General features: G+C 38.8%; 1 long non-coding RNA gene across 1 annotated transcript in view; it reads left to right on the top strand.

Moving 5' to 3' along the window:
• The window catches only part of LOC136872536 (uncharacterized), a 35,170-nt gene extending 16,344 nt beyond the window's left edge, over positions 1-18,826 (top strand). Inside the window, exon 2 of the long non-coding RNA XR_010859942.2 lies at positions 18,315-18,826. This is a non-coding gene — a long non-coding RNA (uncharacterized lncRNA). The remainder of the gene's footprint in view (positions 1-18,314) is intronic.
• Positions 18,827-19,905: the final 1,079 nt, after the last annotated feature.

Here is a 19,905-nt window from a genome sequence, read left to right as displayed (position 1 = left end):
GGGCTCACAATTACTACCAGATGACAGGGCAAGTTTGGTTCGGATTTAAATAGACTGCAACATGTGTAAATTAAGAAAATCTATTGTTGAATGGTGGTCGACACAACTTAATAAGCGTAGTATACCAAAGTGCCGTTCTAGTGGATCTTGATTAAATTTGGCTGTGAGCACATATAGGAATCCATTATTCCATCAATACTCGGACACCTGTACGATGCTCTCGATTGTTACTCTTAGGCATTCAAGATTTCTTTCTGAAGCAAAAGTATTATTCTTCCCACTGAGGTTATCTCTCCATTTTATTGAATCTTTATAAAGAACCCCTGCTGGTGTAGACGTTTTTAATACATCTGTTAGGATGGTTAATTCCCTTGTGAACGTTTGTCGGTTCGCTGTCTTCAAATCCCTCAGAGTTTATCTGTCTAAAGAACTTAAAGCCATTTGCAACAGAATTACTAAATACCTGAAAAGCAAGTCTCACGTTCATGCGCTGAAATGAAGTGAGGTCTACATGTGCAGGCGTTAGCTTGTGGCAAACTTTCAAACCTGCAAATTTATGGCAGTTATCCATTTCAAAAACTTGTTTGATAGAATTTAAAGTCCACAACTTCCTTATTGTAATAGACTTGCCTTTTGTCGTTAAAATTATTTCTGATGCACTTATATGTACAGCATCTGAAAAGGCCCAAAGTCCCCTACTAGAATGAAAGGATTAGAAATAGAGCACACGACCTTCCCTCCTTTCTATTTATTCCTAAACATTTCCACACCGTTTTATTAGACTGACTTCCATCTGAGATAAAACCTATACTTCTGGCGCCAATTTGCTCCAGTTGTAAGACCCTTGATTAAAATTCGTGACAAAATATCACCTGGTGTGGAATTTCAGCTTGCATACACAGCAACCGGTTGAACCCAATTATGCCAAAGGGGCACAAACATGAACACTAATGCATGATTTGAGAGTTTATTTTTTCCGTGTTCTTGGGTGTGTTCTCCTAAATTTACGAATCCGTCAACTTTTAATGAGTTGGTGTTAAACTGAACCTCTTCTCTCAGTTTTACTGCGTCATATATGAGAAATCCCGTGCGATTGTTTTCACTCTTCTCATCGCAGAAATAGTTCTCAATAGCACTAACGGCATGGGTGTTCACCCCGTAAGGGCACTTAAGACCTTTAACTAATTTGGTAACGGGTGTTACCGAATAACAGTAAGAGCAAAAACAGCCATTGAAACAAATAATGATTAATTACCTTGAATGATGTTGCAGCAAAGTATTCTTCAATCTCAATCACTCAATCAGATATCACACATCTCAAGTCACCTGCTAATAAATAAATCAGTGTTGCCAACTTGGTTACCAATATTACCATATGAGCACAAAGATGGTCAGTGTTTTGAAAAGTAGTGAAAACAAAGGAAAAAATTTGAAAAATCTGAATATTAGATAGGTTTTTCAAATGTTTATACTTTTTACTAACATGAGACATGACATATATTACTAAATAGCGTGGCTGAGTGGCTCAGACGGTTAAGGCTGGCCTTCAAACCCCAACTTGGCAGGTTCGATCCTGGCTCAGTCCGGTGGTATTTGAAGGGGCTCAAATATGACAGCCTCGTGTCGGTAGATTTACTGGCACGTAAAAGAACTCCTGCGGGACTAAATTCCGGCACCTCGGCGTCTCCGAAGACCGTAAAAGTAGTTAGTGGGACGTAAAGCAAATAACATTATTATTATAGGCCTATTACTAAATAAAAATTACTTTTTCACACTTAGGCTCACTTTAATCTGGAATGCCTCACCAGGCAAATGCTGGGGCTGTACCGTAATTGAGGCCACGGCCGCTTCCTTCCCATTCCTAGGCCTTTCCTATCCTATCGTCGCCGTAGGACCTTTTTTTTTTTTTTTTTTTTTTTTTTTACAATAACAAAGTTTTATTATGATCCACCTATTCAATACATTATCAACAGATTTCAATACGGATTAAAACATTAGATTAGTCACGTGCAGCCATAAGACCTGCCCGTGTCGGTGCGACGTAAAGCAAATAGCAAAAAAACATCTGTGGTAAAGTGCAGATGCAATTTCGTTTGAACCCTTCCTGTATAAAATTCTGAAGCCATTCATAAGCAAACGTTTTGTTTCTCCCCTGAGGATCTTTAGAACTCCCCTCACAAATAGTGAAGTTGTAAAACTACAGCTGGCATAAAAAGTATGCTGCCTGGTCAGGAATTTTGGGGATTGGATGATTCTTTTGACAATTGAAGGAGAAAGTCATTTCTCCAAGTTTCTGCCACACATGCTCGTAGAATGCTTCTGTTTTCCTCTGAACATTTAGATCGGTATTTAGGTTTTACTTCAAATTCGCATTAGTACAAGATTTGATGCGTTCTGAAAGGGAGAGGCATGTCAAACAGCAATTGGTGGCAGGCAGCCCAAAATCAGTGTTCTAGTCATTATTAAAAATGTTACCAAAATAATCGTACTTTACATGTAAACTTTCACTGTGTGACTCTTGATACTGTAGGTTTAATACTTAACTCACTGCGAAGATACTGTAGAGTTATGTTCTTGCTGCGGCAGTAGTGTACTTCAAGTATCTGGATAGATTCTGTAGATTTCTTTTCAGCTTGCTTTCTCTCAGAATATTCATCAAATTTGCGGTCACCTCCACGTCCAACAGTTACTTCATCTGTCTCAAAGTACCTTTTACATAATCCTTGAATTCTGTCTCGCGATATACATAAAGTTTTAATGAATGCTTGCACACTTGTACATTTTCTACACTGCCTTCTTTCAGGATATGCAGAAAATATTTCGCCGTTACTTTCTTCCACCGATAATCGCCATTCTTAAACCTGGATCTATTATATTTGGGAGTTGAAACTGTGATATGACGCCTGATGAAATTCTGCTGAGGTTCCCTGTTTGGATTACTAGAATTTCTGGTGCATGCGTCTTATATCTTGCATGCTGACTGGTACTTGATTGCACTGAAAAGTCTCTGCAGCTTTGTGTTGACATGAAAGTAGTTTAGGGAATGAAGGTGCAGAATATCTGCAATAAAATAAAATAAATTTAGATTGAGGTGGGATCAATCAATCACCACTGATCTGTATTTAGGGCAGTTGCCCAGGTGGGAGATTCTCTATCTCTTGTTTTCCTAGCCTTTTCTTAAATGACTGCAAAGACATTGGAAATTTATTGAACATCTCCCTTGGTAAGCTATTCCAATCCATAACTCCCCTTCCTTGCTTGCATGAGCATGCTGAATATCTATCAGTTTGTTTAAAAGAGCCTATAAATCATTGTTTCAGATACTGAGAACACTCGAAAGTGTTCTGATACACTGTTTCTTTGGCTGTAGGTGACCTAACCTAAAAAGCAAGAATGTATAAAGTAATGTTACCTCCTTCGCTTTGCTACATTCCTTCTCCATTTATCTTTGTTTCCCCTTTTCTTCCTGCCCTTCCCAGGGGCTGTTGGTTGCACTTGAAGTGGATTCATTCAGGCAAAAGCACAGAAAACTTGTGTCTGATAACTCACTAAATTTACACTGTAAACAAGGACTACGTGGTAAATCTTCCGTGCAGACAGGTTAAGCAACAGAAAAACTTCAGTATCTCATCAAGCTTCAAAGAGTTTGCATAAAAGTCTTAAACAGAACAATTTAAAACAAAATCCTTTCGAAAGTGGGACAGACTTTTGCAGCAGTCTTTCTCTGATCTATGCATTTTATGATGGGACATAACTAGTTTCGCAAATCTTTCGTGGTCTGGGGCATAACAAGCTTTGGTGCAGAACACGCAGGACATAACGACTTCTGCAGCCATTCCAGTTTTTTGTCACCTTTAAACGTATAGATTAAATGGACTTTGCTCACGTATTACATTACTGGATTGTGTATTTTGATGAGCTGCATACTATGGCGGTCATAGCTCATTTTGGGAAAAGAATGGAGATAACGGGTTTTGCAACTGGACGACTCGCTTGTTCTACTGCTTTCCTGTCACCCTTGTGTGGTAGATTTTACTTGCGCGTAGTACCACTATGTTGGGTAACAAACAGTTTTGTGATTAGTAGCAAACAAGAGCGCGACGGTTTTCACAGTACTTGTGATTAGTAGTACTATATGAGCGACACCATGGGATGAGTGGTTCTGGCTTTCCTATGATTAGTACCCATTATATGAGGAATATCACGTTATAGTAAGAGTCCTTGTGGTTAGTACCCTTATGTGATGAACACCGCAGGTTTGCGTTGCATGTAAATGGCACCGCAGTGTGCGAAACAGCGTAGTTCTGTAATGCATGTGCGAATTTCGTTACCTATGAGTAGTACCATAATGTGTGGAATTCCGCGAGTCTACGCTACTCTTGATTAGTACCGCGAGGATGGTTGCCCAGTTGTACTTCCTCTTTAAACAATAATCACCACCAGTACCATGATTAGTACCGCAACATGACAAATACCATGGTTCTACTTTCCTAATGATAACTACCATTGTGAGGGGCCGCTTACTTGGATTTTGGACCCCTTTTGACTACAAGTATCATCGCTTCAGTATTGTGCTATAGAAGCAGTCCCTTGGTCGGTAATACTGTTGTTCTACGCCAGCTTCCGTGCATGTGAGTAGGCACTGTGGGTCGGTTCCACTGATCGTTTTAAATTCATATCCATCCATTCATTGTTTGTCCTCACGTTTTGAATTGTGGTCAGTGGATGTTTTTGGACTTTTAATTTGTCATTTCATTCCGTCTCATTTCGTACCATTAGGGGCCGATGACCTAGATGTTAGGCCCCTTTAACCCTCGGGACGTCGCACGAGCCAGTGTAACGTCAGTCGTCGCGCACGGTGGAAAAGACCGCACAAGATTCCATATCGTTTTTGTATTTCAATTGCTATTTATTTTTGTTATGTTGCTGTATTTTATTTTACTCTCTATTTTCATCATTATTTACATTTAAATAGTGCTTTAAAATAATAGAATAACTAACGTTAGGTTCTACGTAACACACTTCAAAAAACATTGAAATGGGAAGAACATACTGTAGATTCACCGAATTCACAAAATTAAAATTGTAAAAAAAGTATAGTACAATGTACGAGTAATTTACAACTATCATTAAAAATATGTACAAAGCAAAGTTACAGCCATATAAATAAGGTATACAGTCCAGTGGTAAGAGCAGATAGAAACGTAACAGTAATTCGAGATTTACTGTTCACTGAAGTCAACTTACTTATCATTCTTCATTATATTCGTGAGCTGACACTGTCCTTAGATAATAAAACTGTCATCTTCATTTTCTTCATCTGCTGTCCCCATAATGCAGGCTTGACAGATGAAGCCAGTGTGCTCCTGGCATATGTACAGAGAGCAGGTAGCACATGAAGTCTTCGTCTTTCAGTTCCTTGTTCTGTCACAGTAGGCACATCTCCCAAGGTTTTGATTATTCCTCTCAGGCCTTTCTTCTTCTCTTCCTGTCCCAAGAATATCTCGTAGTCTCATCTTAATTCGTTGGGGAATATTTTCAAGAGAGCAGCGATACTGCAAGTAATCATGGCATAGCTCAGTTTCTAGTGTCTTCAAAAATGAACGACGGTTCATGTCAACTTTGTTTTGTAGTATTATGAAACTGTTGATGCCACCTACGTTGAGGAGAGTGTAAAACAATGTCTCAGTCCATCGTTTGCTCGTTCGTGACACTTTCAGTTTATCAACGACATCCACTCCCCCTTTGGTTAGGTTATAAAAGGTCAGTATTTCAGGTTTCTCTGCCTCACCCGATTCCTCATCAATGTCCTTGCGCATAGTTGATAACAACACTACGTGATTTTTCTTGAGATTATACGACGACAACGTGGACACATTTCCAAAGCCAAACATGCTGCTCCCTTCCGGTCTGGTTTTTGTTTGAACCAGGTTCCAACCAGAGCAAGTCTGTAGTTGGCCAGAAGACTCTGAGCTAATGGCACTGACGTATACCAATTGTCCGTGGTTAAATTACAGCCAGTGCCAGAAATCGGCTGTACTAGTCTCTCCACTACATCTTTACCACTGTTGCTCACTTAGTAGGGCCCATCAGGTTGTTTACCTGTATATACCTCCATATTGTACGTATAGAAGGTCTTCGCATCTGCAAATGCAAATATTTTAAAACCACATTTCGCCGGCTTATTTCCTATATACTGATGAAAAAAGCATCTGCCACGGAAGGCGTCAAAGCGTTTCGTCTATTGTGACGTATTCGCTTAAAGAGTAATACAATTGCAACTTTCGAATTCCTCCCACACCTCCCAAAAAGCTGTGAATTTGTCAGATTTCTGACGATCTGCCCTGCTTGTGAAATCGTCAAACCGCAAAGCAGTCAATAAAAATTGAAACCTTCTGAGACTCATAGTTGTGCGAAAAAGCTTGATACCTGGACCATCTCGAGCTCATAAATCTTTTAGATTTGTACGGGAAGACTTCTGTAATCCTGCCAGGTAGAGCAATCCTATTACAGCCTTCACCTCTGCACGATTTGTGTCTGGGACATCCCGAGGCCTTTGATAATTTTCTCGTCTCATTCCAATCCATAGATTTGTGTAAATATTTTGTCTGGGACATCATCAGGGAAGAATAACTGCCATGATTCAATGGGAGATGTTTCATTACAAGCTAAATTTAACGGGCCAGGCAAGTGCGATACTATGTCTTCTGGCTCGTCCCTTAGACCTAGTACAGTGAATGTCCCACTTAGTTATCTTGTCCTTTCCATTGTATTGAGGTATTGCTCTGTTTTCTGGTAGAACCCTGTTCTCTGCTATATCCATATCTTCATCTTCAGTATCTGCAGAATCTTCGGTATCCGTGTAGTGATCACTTTCTTCAAGACAATCGTCAGTGTCGTAGTCTTCTTCTAAAATATTACACTCCTTTTCTGTATCATTCACATCGTCATCAAAAAGCCTCTTCCTTGCACTAACTTGTGGTTTTCATAATGTTTAATTAAGTTTCTCTTCCTTTTCCACACTATCAATCAGTTTGTTTATCCTATCAACTTCCTCGGAATCCATTTTCACTCACAACGCAAGTAAACAGTCAAACAATTCGTGTATACTAATAGTTGCGCGTCCAGTGTTAGAACCAAATTCAACAAACAGCAGTCGTCGCATGCGGTTGAAAGCACCGCTCACGTAAACATCCACAGCGACAATAGAATAGCAACTAGGGAGCGCTACTTGGCTTTAAACAATAGAGGAAGGTTGCGGGTAGATATGGTGTAGGGAGAAATCTGTCCTGCAACAATCGTAGACAGAGTAACAAAGGAAGAATGCGTGCGGTCGAAAAGACCGTGGCGTGACGTCCTGAGGGTTAAACAACCAGCATCATCATCATCAATATCCTTGATTTTTATAGTACCCAAATTGGGCCACATGAAATGAGTCATCAACTATGATCACGAATCACACTTAACCTTCATCGGCTAACGCAAATTTTTTAACACTTCAGCTATCGTTGAGGCCGTTAGCCGCACTTGCATCTTAATTGTCAGTGCTATTGTTTAACTTAAATGCATAATAGACAGCAGTTTTCTTAAATCAGTATTAATAAGTATGGTAGGCCTATTAAGTAATAAACTTTATTGTTTTTCAGAATGATTTCTCCATTACAACATATTTTAGAAGCTTAAACATTATCAAAATTCTTATTGTTCTAAGACATCAATTTTCATTTGGTTTTAGTTCACGTCAATAAGCTGTCTTTTCTTTGTATGCACAATATCAGTATGTTAATCATATACATATAATAAAGGCGAAAAGGAATCGTGAACATTCAAAATGTCTTTTAGTCAAAATGTACATGTTCGAACAAAACAAATATACCTCACATATTACAAACAACCGAAACAAAACTTTTCTTTTCAGTCACACACTTGAGGAGGATAGCCACCTGCAGAATCCCAAGGAATGCAATACTATTCTTCAGAAGATGCTCAGCAAGTGGTTAGCTACAGAAGTAGTAGTTGCTGGTCAAGTTTCTAAAATTATTCATCGGTCACAAAGTCATCCTCATTTTCAGGACTTTCATAACAATTATAACAGAACAATTTATCATGTGCTTGGCAAACATTCTTTTGGCATGTGTTGCAGGAGAGCCGTGTTCGGTGATTCTTATGTGTCCCACAAATATAGCAAATTCCTGGTCGTATCGGCGTTTCTCTTGTAGAGCAGCTTTCTTCTTTGTAGTCCTTCAAAAACAGAGCTAACTCTTTAGGAAGCCTGGGTATTAGTTTGGCCCGATCTTGAAGGTTTTGTTGCATAAGTTCAAGGGCCAACTGGTGGAGGTACTCTCTTTTCAATGATTTGCCCGTAGGATTGTTCATCTGGAAAATACGCATTGAGTTTATTCCAGCTAGATCTAGAATGCGGAAGAAGTAATTCATTGTCCATCTGAGAGTTTTCCTTGATGTAGTAATACGTGAACACATCAAGTCAACTGTGTCTACGCCACCTTTTGTGGCATTGTAATCCATGATGTGTACAGGTTTACCGGTTTCTTCGTCTATATCATTGCGGTCGTGCATAGTGGAGAGTAAAATTACGACTTTCTTCTTTCGGGTGGCAAAGGAAATCGCAGATTTATCCTCCTGACACCCAAACAAGTGACTCCCTGGTAGAAGATTCTTTTTTTCAGTCACAAACTCGGGGGGGATAACTGCCTTATCCTTACGCAGAGTCCCGAGGAATGTAATGCCATTCTTCAGAAGATACTCAGCAAGTGGATAGCTACTGAAATAGTTGTCGGTAGTTAGGTTTCTATTACTCCATGAACCTGCTATGCTGGCGTAGGAGGGGGAGAGGTGATACTCCCACGTGGCGCGTCCCAGGTGGCGGATAGGGGGGTCCTAACCGACTTGCCGGCGGACTTGAGGGAAATAAAATACCTCTCGCGGACCAAACACACACCCCCTGTGGGTGGGGGAGGCTGAAGAATAATACACCCACGGTATTCCCTGCCTGTCGTGAGAGGCGACTAAAAGGGGCAACCAAGGGTTGATTGTATTAGAACCATGAAACTACTTGTGATTCGTACCACCACGTGGAGAACACCAAGGGTTGCTTTTACTTGTGCGTAGTACCACTATATTGTGTACGAAATTGGTTTGTGATAAGTAGCACACAGGAGCACCGTGCGGTCGGCTTTTGCAGTACCTGTGATTAGTACCACCATATGAGCAGGACCATGGTTCTGCCTTGCCTATGATTAGTACCCAAAATATGAGGAACACCACGGGATAGGGAGAGGTCCTTGCGGTTAGTACTCTTATGTGATGAACACCATAGGTTTGCGTTGCCTGTAAATGGCGCCGCAAAGTGAGAAAAACATAGGTCTGTATTCTATGTCGGATTTCATAAGCTCTGAGTAGTACAATAGTGTGTGGAATACCGCAAGTCTCTGCTACTTTTGATTAGTACCGCAACAGAAGAAATACCATGGTTCTACTTTGCTAGCGATCAGTACCGTTATGAGGGGCCGATAACTTCGATTTAGGACGCCCTATTGACTGCACGGATAATAGATTGTGTTATGCTATAGCAGTAGTCCCTTGGTCAGTAATACTATTTTGTCACGTCAGTTTATGTGAATGTGAGACCTTGTGGGTCGCATCCACTGATTGTTTTAATTTCATGTCCATCCATTCATTCTTCGTTCTCACGCTTTCGAATTCTGGTCAGTGGAGAATTTTAGACTTTTAATATGTCGCTCCATTTCGTCTCATTTCGTACCATTAGGGGCCGATGACCTAGATGTTAGGCCCCTTTAAACAACCATCATCATCATCGTTTCTATTACTGCGTTCTATTGGAGCACATAATCTTCTGACAATATCAAAAGGTTTGTTGGATGCTTCGAAGGGACCAGGTTTATGTTTCCCACAGTACAGTTCCAGATTGTATGTATAAAATGTTTGGGAGTCACAGAGGGCATAAATCTTTAGGCCGTACTTAGCTGGTTTCTTAGCCATATATTGAATAAACCCACATCGTCCTTGAAATGCGTCGAGCATCTCATCGATGGTTACAAATTCCCTGATGTTGTACGCTTGTTGGCTATTGGCTATGAATTTAATTTGTAGATCTCTCACTGGAGCCAACTTGTCAGTTTTCTTCCTCTGTTCCCTAGTTGTTATGTCATCAAACCTAATCCACCTCAGGAGACATTTGAACCGCTCTTTGCTGAAATTCGCATGCGAAATTGTCAATCCAGTACCGTTTGTCGCAAAATTATGTGAAAAATCAGCACGATTTCCCCTTTTCACACCGATGACAGCCATAATTTCTGCGTTCGTCTTGTTGACTTGAATCTGCTCTCTCGAACTTTATCGTCTGCTTCATTTCTTTCGTTCTGATGTTTCTTGGTTGCAATACAAATGTTGGTGAATCTAACTATATCAGAAATTATGTCGGGACTTATAATTTTCAGGAAACACTCGAGTGGTCTTTGGCATTGTCTAGCTTGTGCCCTAGGCCCAGGAATAACCTTCACAATGTTCTTTGACTTCACCTTTGTCTGCGACCACAATATTTTACTTGACCAAAGAGTCTCTCCATCTTTTCCAATGTAGAACTGCATTTCCTCTTCGTCATCCACTTCCATTGCGAAGTCACCATTATCCATATCAGTCTCTGAGTCAGAATTGATTATTATCGAGAATTCGTTGAGGTTCAAAGTCAGGATCTTCGTCGTCATCCAAATCGCACTCTTGTTCTTCTCCAACAGCCTCTTCAGCTTCTAGTTCCCTTAGTATTCTTTGGATGTCCTCTGGAGTGCTATATCTGGCCCTAGAAACAAGAAACCAAAATTACGCTCTGCAGAAGCATTGGTTCTATTATTCGGTAAAGATATATATTATTTCAGGGCGATATAGTAATATACTATTATTTGGTAGAGTAATAGGCCTAACTAGTGCAAAGGTCACCGTCAGAAAGTTCAGACTTCCAACGAAAATTTATCATTCACCTAAGTAATGACGCGTATATTTTATATTATGTCACAAGTTTTACAATATGTACTTATTTATATTAGACATCAATAATTTTACAGTTAATGTCGTTGAAAACACCTATTTACAAAGCAATCCACAAAACAAAATAACAACAACATACACTTACATTGTGACTAAAAGCTGAGACACACTGGCTAATGTGCGGCAGACAGCCGCCGATCTGACACCTATGAACTTAGAAGTCACACTGGGCACCCGCTTGTCGCGGAGACTTCTGGAAACCGTGCCGCCTAACGGGGAAGGGTGTAACTTACGAATACTGGCTCCTCCCATTAAACTGTGATACGCCGAGACGGAACGGCGAGTCGGTTTCCAATTTTGCGGCCAACAGCCGCATACGTTAGCTGATGAAGGTTAATACCTTGTCTTCGTTCTTACGAGTTTGGAATGTTGTAATATGAGTGGCAGTCTTTAGGAATTATACTTTTGAGTTTCTGAAGATGATCCCAAGTTGTATTCTTGATCTTTAAGGGCTCTTGGTAAAGTTTTGGAAGCTCTTGTTCACTTACAGGTCTAGGTCTCCAGGGCATCTCCACTAAATCATCCTCAAAATCCAAATTGTAGAAAATAACTCCTGTTGGATCGTATTTAATAAATCTTAAGATCTGTAACAATTGGGTCATAAGCTTTTTGTCCGGGACGAATGGAGTCAAACCCACGAATCTTTCACGGCATAATCGGTGAGGAATGAGTAGTCGGGGTAAACTGCATTGTATAGTTGGAGTTTTCCTCGTGCTTCTTTGGACACTGATGCATGCTGGCTAGGAAGTGTGATTTCATAGTTCTTTAACTTACATTCAATTGCACTATGGACTGAGTCACATTCTATTTAGGTGTGACCCTTTTTTAGGAATCTGTGGAAAATTGCAACCCCAGTTTTCTTGGCTAGGTTTAACAAAGCATTAGACATCACAATGCTCCGATTTTGGTAGGTGCATCCGTCAGAATTCAAGCTGATAGGAACTCGTGACTTTTCCAGCTGCTTGCTTATTGTATTGAGTATGCAAGAGGCAAGCCACCAGCTCAGCTTGACTTTTATCGAACCAATAGCATGTTAGGTACATCATGGATTCCTAAGCTATATACAGTAAAGTTATGTAATGCAAGCTTTGTTTTGTAATATAATGCACTAGCCCTCAGAAATGGAGCTACCTTTACTGCCTGAAGGTCCACGGTGAATACTGCAGACGCTCCGGCTTCTGCATCTTTTTTGTCCCATCATAGCAATGTTTTAAATAATGATACTCCTTTATATTGCCAGCTCTGTAGCCTATACATAGGTCACATTCATCATTTCTTGGCGTGAACGATCCTGTGCTCAAGTCAGAGAGAATGGTATCGAAGGTAGCCTATACTTACTGACAGTCTCATTATTTGTTCCTTTGCAACTCTCTTTGTTTAGTTCTTACAGATGACTTACTGACTGAATTACAGGCTCCTGATATACTTTTGTTGACTTCCACCTGCAGTAGTGAGACTGTAATTTGGGTGATTTTTCCATAAATTCTTGTACTCAACTCTTCTTGCTACGATTGCCTAACAGATGGTTTTTCTCAGCACGAGGAATGGTTCCACTCTCCGAAGCTTGACATTTCCATACTATAGTAATTTCCACGTAAGGAAATACCCCAGAAAGTAAATATCGCCACCCGATGCTCTTCTTTTCTCTTTTTTGTAATGGCTGATCACTGCTGCCAACCTGCCTGGTTACATATTAAAATCACCAGACATAACCATAACAAACTAACCTCAATGTAGGAAACACCGATAATCAATGTTTCCCTACCCTAGTAAATGATAAAAGATAAGATCAAATAAATCAAGATAATTATGAATATCTCGTCGATTTCCACGCTCAATGAGGAATTAAGGAAATAAACACACTTTCTCACTCAAATTATCCGTCTTTATTTTGATATACACTAGGCGTACTATAACCATATTCTTGACAAGAGGGGCGTGTTAAACGATGCAATTTATTTAATAAGTCTTTGCAGTGTGATTTTAGAAAGTTCCAGACATCCAATGACTTCCCTTTCTTTTGCGCGAACATAAGTTCTACTGCCAAAATTTCGTCCCGCAAGAGTTATTTCGTGTACCGGTAGATCTAGACATGAGACTGACGTACTTGAGCACTTTAATCATTTCACGCAAACAATGTTAATAAATGCATTATCCGAACATGCCACAATTCTACTTACTTGGTATTAGCCAAATAGATTTACAGTCCCACAGAAAAAGAAAATATGCTTTAAATATTCTCGCAAATGTATCACTAGTGACTTTAACGGCGATGCGGTGGCAACACGCAATTCATGCTAGAACAGTGATTGAACGTTGCCAACGTGCCAGATTAACGGTTAATGTAAGACGTCGTATCGGCAAGCAGGGTCCCTAAACTGTATGGTTACCAACACTGAAAAAGACCTGCAAAATACCCAACAGCAAGAAAAGTAACTATAAATCGATACCTTAATATTACAGGGGAGAAAGGGTAAGGTTGCACCCTTAGGGTACGTCCTTACACGGAGAGGACTATACTTCAGGTAACAGGTACCTAGAACGCTCATTAATTCCGAATCTATTTAAAAACTTTTTTTTTTTTTTTTTTTTTGCAAACTTGTGTCTTCTCGTGGTTGATGCAAATGTAATAGACCAACGTACCACTGGGTCTTGATTCCCCTGCACATGGTCGTTTTCTGGAGATGAAATCCATGAGCACAGGAACGCACAGTTTACGCTGATCCCAAGACATGGTCTCCCAAAATTCCTTAAATATCTCTTTTCTTTCCTCTTTTTAAATTTTCTTTCCTCTTTTTTAATGTTGCACTCCCTTAATTTGAATTTTTCACACATTTGAAGTGCAAGTAGGTCCCTACTTTCTTAGTTTCTCTTGACATCTTGTATGACTTTCCTTTTTGTCCATCTGTAACGTAAGTATGGTTTGCCTTCCATTCTTAGTTTATGTTTATGTTGTTTCCATGCATCTTTCATACTTTTCTCCTTCCCTTTTCTTGATTCACTTAAATTCCCAAAGAATTCTTCATCTTGATCACAAATTTCTTCATCTTCTGGTGTACTGAATAGCTCAGCCAATGTTTCAGAGGTGTACAGTAATCAGATTCATTTTCTTTGGATTCTTTGTTGCCAATAGAAAGGATAGGTGGACCTAAAAAGGAAAATAATGTACCTCTACAAAATTTTGAAGTAATATTTGAAGTTATAACATGCAATTAGATGATCCTGTACTGAAAATTAGTGCAACGCAACGTGCATACTTTCATTGGCTGTCGAGATGCTTGAAGACCTAGGTGAAGATTTCTCATTTGGCTGGAATTTTGGAGGGCCATTCTCATAGCTTCAGTCGCCAATAACTACCAAAATAAGAAATAAAGCAAAATGTAAGGAAATGAGAACATTTTATGGCGTACGAACTTAATTTAAAGTCTTAACGTTGATCAAATGATTTGGAATTTGCATCTATAGCTTCAGGGGTAAATAACTGCACAGTAGTGGGATCTGGAATGTTAATAAATATATTTAGTCTTCGTTATAACACAAAGCGATTAATTTATGCAACGAACAGACCTACTAATAAATTAAATGTTTCAAAACTACATTATCTATTATTTAACGTGCCAAAAACAAAACTTTATTTTGTATTTGCAGACATGCTCGCAGAAACGGTCTAACCCTCACTTTGCTTGAAAGGAGAAAATTTAAGTTTTGCAAACGGAACAAAAAGAAATATACTGCAGTAATTTTACCTGGTGTATTGCACATCAAATTAAAGTATACATTCAGGAAAATCTTTTCATAGCAATTTTAAATTGTTTTATTGCAGACTAGCGATGTAGTAGCTAAATGAACTTGAGGGAAGTTGTATACTCAATGTACATGTGTTAGTTTTGTAACATACCTACCTGACTTTGTGGTAAATGGAAGGGAAATACAAATAATTCTGGCAATAAATTATATAATATAGATAAGGAAAGTGTTGTTACAAACAAATAATACATAATATATCAACAAATGCAATAATGAGGTTGGCCTACAGGTACTTAATCCTGTACCTTAACCTAATCATAATCAGGAATATCAAACAGTGGATCGTCTTCTTCTTGGACGGGACTACATGCATTGGAAGCAAGATTTCTGTAGTATGCATGATACAGAGGGGGTATGTAATCCAACAAGTCTAAAATATCCTTGATTTTGGCTGGAAGTACAGCTCGGCAAATTCACTCTGTGTCCTCCATGTTTGTTGTTTACAAGCAGTAGCCAGGGTCACCAACATTGATACAGTGAACATTCTGGATTATGTACATATTCATATATAATCAGGGACATTGTATTCTCAGTAATGATTTTTTTAATGATAAGTTACATTAAAATTCTTATGTAATGTTCATAATGTTAGCCGCTCTCGGCAAATTCGTTGTTTCAATCATTGGTTCACCACCACTCTACACCACAATGTTAGTGCTAAGCCTGCAATGTTGCATACACTTATTTAATTTCTGCTCTATAAGGGGTTAGCCCATTTTTGCATTCTGACAAAGGCCCTCAGGTTAAACACTCAAATTTTCACCTACTGTATTCCTCTAAATGATCCCTCCTGATATTAGCTAATGTAGGAATAGTTACTATTCATGTTGCTGAATAGATAGCAGCACCTAACTCACTTTTTTTAATTTTGAGGGTTAGACCGTTTTTGCGAGCATGTCTTCATTTCTTTTGGGAATTGAAGCATTTGCAAATGATAATGAAAGTTGTGCTATTATTTCATGTGCCGGGAACGTTTTATCATCACCAGAGTTCTCAAATAGTATTTCCTCGTCACCGAAACACGTCTCATGACTGAGAGCAGAAAATATATTTTCCTCCTTTCCTTCTGAAGCCATGTATTTCAGTGGCTTTAATTCTGAATTTTCTGGATAATAACTACCACAATTATTTTAACAAAAGTATTATTACAGTGGAACCTCGATTCTCCGTTTTTGGAGGGACCCCGGAAAACAAACGTGGAAATAGTGGAAAATCCGGGAATGAATGAACCATCAACAATTTGGCTAAACATCACAAAAATGAAATGTTTAAAGTGTTTCATGTACTTCATGTACTTGTAATTTAGAATTAAGCTTAAGTTAGGTTCTATAAATGAATTTTAGGCCTAAGTACCTGGATTGTATTAAACAACCATTTTACTCTCAAACATGCCCAATTTGGACACTTAGACATAAAGCTTCCCCATGGCTTCTCCATTTAGAAAGGCATATTAACTATTATTTGACATATGTAAAGGTATCAATGTACAGCTGATGATGACTGTTTATGGTCGAAACCGGTTCTGTAAGTTCATTCTTACAATAATAAAATTGTATTGATAAGGTGGAACCTTTTCTTGTCTATACATAAGTAATAATTTCATGTGGCTATTTCTAGCCGGGTGCAGCCCTTGTAAGGCAGACCCTCCGATGAGGGTGGACGGCACCTGCCATGTGTAGGTAACTGTGTGTTATTGTGGTGGAGGATAGTGTTTTTTTTTTTTGCTAGTTGTTTTACGTCGCACCAACACAGACAGGTCCTACAGCAACGATGGGACAGGAAAGGCCTGGGAATTGGAAGGAAGTGGCCGAGGCCTTAATTAAGATACAGCCCCAGCATCTGCCTGGTGTGAAAATGGGAAACCACAGAAAACCATCTTCAGGGCTGCCGACAGTGGGGTTCAAACCCACTATCTCCCGGATGCGACCTCACAGTTGCGCGCTCCTAACCGCATGGCCAAGTCGCCTGGTGGAGGATAGTGTTATGTGTGGTGTGTGAGTTGCAGGGATGTTGGGGACAGCACAAACCCCATCCCCGAGCCACTGGAATTAACCAATGAAGGTTAAAATCCCCAACCTGGCCAGGACCCTCTGAACCGAAGGCCAGTACGCTGACCATTCAGCTAATGAGTCGGACTATGTTATAGATGAAAAACAATAAAAACATAATAAAAACGAAGGAAAGAATGATTCAATCACTGGTCCAAATGAAACAAAATTACATTAACATTTAAAATATTAAATAAAAAATTATATCTAGAAGGAAAAACTATTGTTAGTAAGCACCAAAATGTACACTAGACATTAACATAAGACTTTAACACATCCTGATTTAAAGAGACTTCCCTACATTTCTTATTCTATTATATTAAGGTAAGAACAGGAAATGTACCAACTAAAGAATGTGTATTCAAGATGATATTAAGACTGAATGCTGTTAACTTCCAACATATTTAATTTGTAAATACCTTCAAATTTTTATACTATTTTCATGGTGTGGGCTCCATTAGCCGAGTCAGCCTATCACTAAATCCAGCCCTGAAGATAATATTTTCCCTTCCTGATATACATTTCTTAACCAGTGAATTTTATGTTGAAGTGCACTCCTGTTCATATCTGAAGTAAATTGACTCTTGTACGCAACAGAAATAAAAATCATATATATGAGGAAACAGCTTGAATAGTTTGTTACATAAGTAAACTATCAATACAGAAATGAAACTAGTAAATCAAGAAACAAATTTCAAACAAACAGAATAAAACCATATCCAATCCAATACGATTCATCAGTATTCAACGCAGGACAGTACGGCAAATCCGACGACTTGACCCAATGTAAAGCAAGACAACACAATGTGTGGCATTAACAAAATCAGACTGTTAGTGCATCCTCCTTAGTATACCCTCCACAAAAGTCATCGTTGCCTCCAGACTCGTCGGTATTAACATTTGTAATTTAAATTGGTGTAGATAGAGCATTCATGCAGTGTGTTGTAGCCTGCTCCAAAGTCTGTGAACAATAGCTTTTTAATGTCTTCTTATAGTGATCAAATAAGAATTAAATAAAGACTTTTCCACCTGATCAATACTTTTATTATTTAACCTTAGGCTAAATTATGTCATTAAAAACTGCAGTACATGTTTCATTAGCTTGGCAATCATCATCAGCTGCTTATCTTATAGCTTAGGCGAAAGAACATAAAAACATTTGATAATTAAAATTTTTTGCTAAAGAACACTTAATGGTGAGGGAGGGGGATGTTAAAATTAGATATACAAATTTAAAAAAAGTGGATAGTATGTAATTCTTATAGTGAGTCAGTGACAACTTTAAAGACCCTATTCTTAAACAGTCTGCTAATAATTTGTAAAATAAAATAAAATAATTGTTTCCTGACTGAATTTCTTTTCTTTTTCTTTTTTCAGGTGGTGATGGTGTGTCGCTAGAGTTCCCATCAGTAGTGAGGTGTTCCTTCTTGATCATCCTTGATATGAACCATGCAACAAACATTGTGAAGAGAGGTGTTCCTTAATTATGAGACTGAAGTACTTTGTGCTGTAGTCATGTGAATAACTGGTGTCATTGCCGCAGTCAGTGTCAGTCCATTTCCCGAGAAATCAGGCCTTGATACTGCATGAATTTACTGGCATTTGAGAGGTTTAAATGTGAGAACTCCATGTCAGAACAAGCAGAGTGTAATTGCAAGGACAACTGTGGTGTGGTGTTTCTGTGTCTGGTTGCCATGAAGGGAGGCTGTAGTTACACACTTGGTCTCATATTGGTGATGACAAGACTAGTGATGTAATTTGCTTGATGGGAGCGAGTGGTCTGTTTTAAGCATTTCTAATTTCAAGTCAGGTTATTCAGGTTGCTAGTTGCCTTTTGACATTTTATTTCCTGTTTTGGTTTGAGAATTATACATGTATTTTTCCATTTCCTTTATGTGTTATTTTTTATTTCCCTTCCTCCTCTTTATAGAGATGTAATCCATTGATAATAATTATCAGGTGGAGAATGTGAGAGAATATTTATGCTATATTCAAAATAAATATTTCAGAAATGTTACATTGTCTTATGTCATCAACCCAGAGGTTGGGTGGATATTCAGATAGCACTGCTGAAGACTGTGTGGTTGTATGAAAAAAAAAAAAAATTGATGATAATGCCAAAAAGAGGCATACCGGGAAAATGAAGTAGTTTGTTATTGCTTTCCTCGCAGGGCTGGAAGTGGTATTGAAGCATGACTGACCCTGTTAGTAACACCTTTGTTACCATCTGGACGCACTAGTCATGCTCCAAACATCACTACTCAACACCACCCATATCTAAGCAGTTCCATAGTGTCACAAGGGTTTTGCTCTGGCCTGTGCTGAGAGAGACATTATCTGTATGCCTAGACTAGTAACGGCTTTTTGCAAAACTGAGAAAACAGCCTGCAGGTCTGTTAAAATAAACTGAAGTCGCCAAGGATGTTTTCTCATGAACAGGTGTCCGACTTTTAGTTGTATATAGGGTAGAGGGGTGTACAAGTGAACACATCAGAAATCTTATTTTTGTGCAATTTAATGATTGGATTTCAATATTTGAGTGCCACTTTATGACCAGGACTATGAGCTATCTCATCCTGATGCAATCATACTGGTTTCATTCTTCTGGCATAACACATGTGAACTATTTCAGAGTAAGGAACTGATACATACAACTAATTGAAGCCATATAGTGTTATCAGGGACCAGTGATGTTTCTGTTATGCCCCTTAAAAATGTTCTCCAAACAGGTATGGAACAAAATTTGAAAAGTGATACTCTTAATTCTTCATCAAGGAGAAAAGCCTTCAGGAGACATTTAACTACCTTTTAGTTCAAAACTAGATACATATGCAAAGTACAATTACAGTAATTCTGTTAAAAATGAAAAATATCTGGCAGCCCTATTCATTGTTGACCTCGGGTACGTTTTGCTTATTTTGAAACTGTTCAAAGCAACCGTTCTATTGTGCTAGTTATCACAGCATGC

Source organism: Anabrus simplex, chromosome 4 (assembly GCF_040414725.1).
Source record: "Anabrus simplex isolate iqAnaSimp1 chromosome 4, ASM4041472v1, whole genome shotgun sequence".
In the NCBI taxonomy this organism is placed as follows: Eukaryota; Metazoa; Arthropoda; class Insecta; order Orthoptera; family Tettigoniidae; genus Anabrus; species Anabrus simplex.
This window is presented reverse-complemented; position numbering and strand designations above follow the sequence as displayed.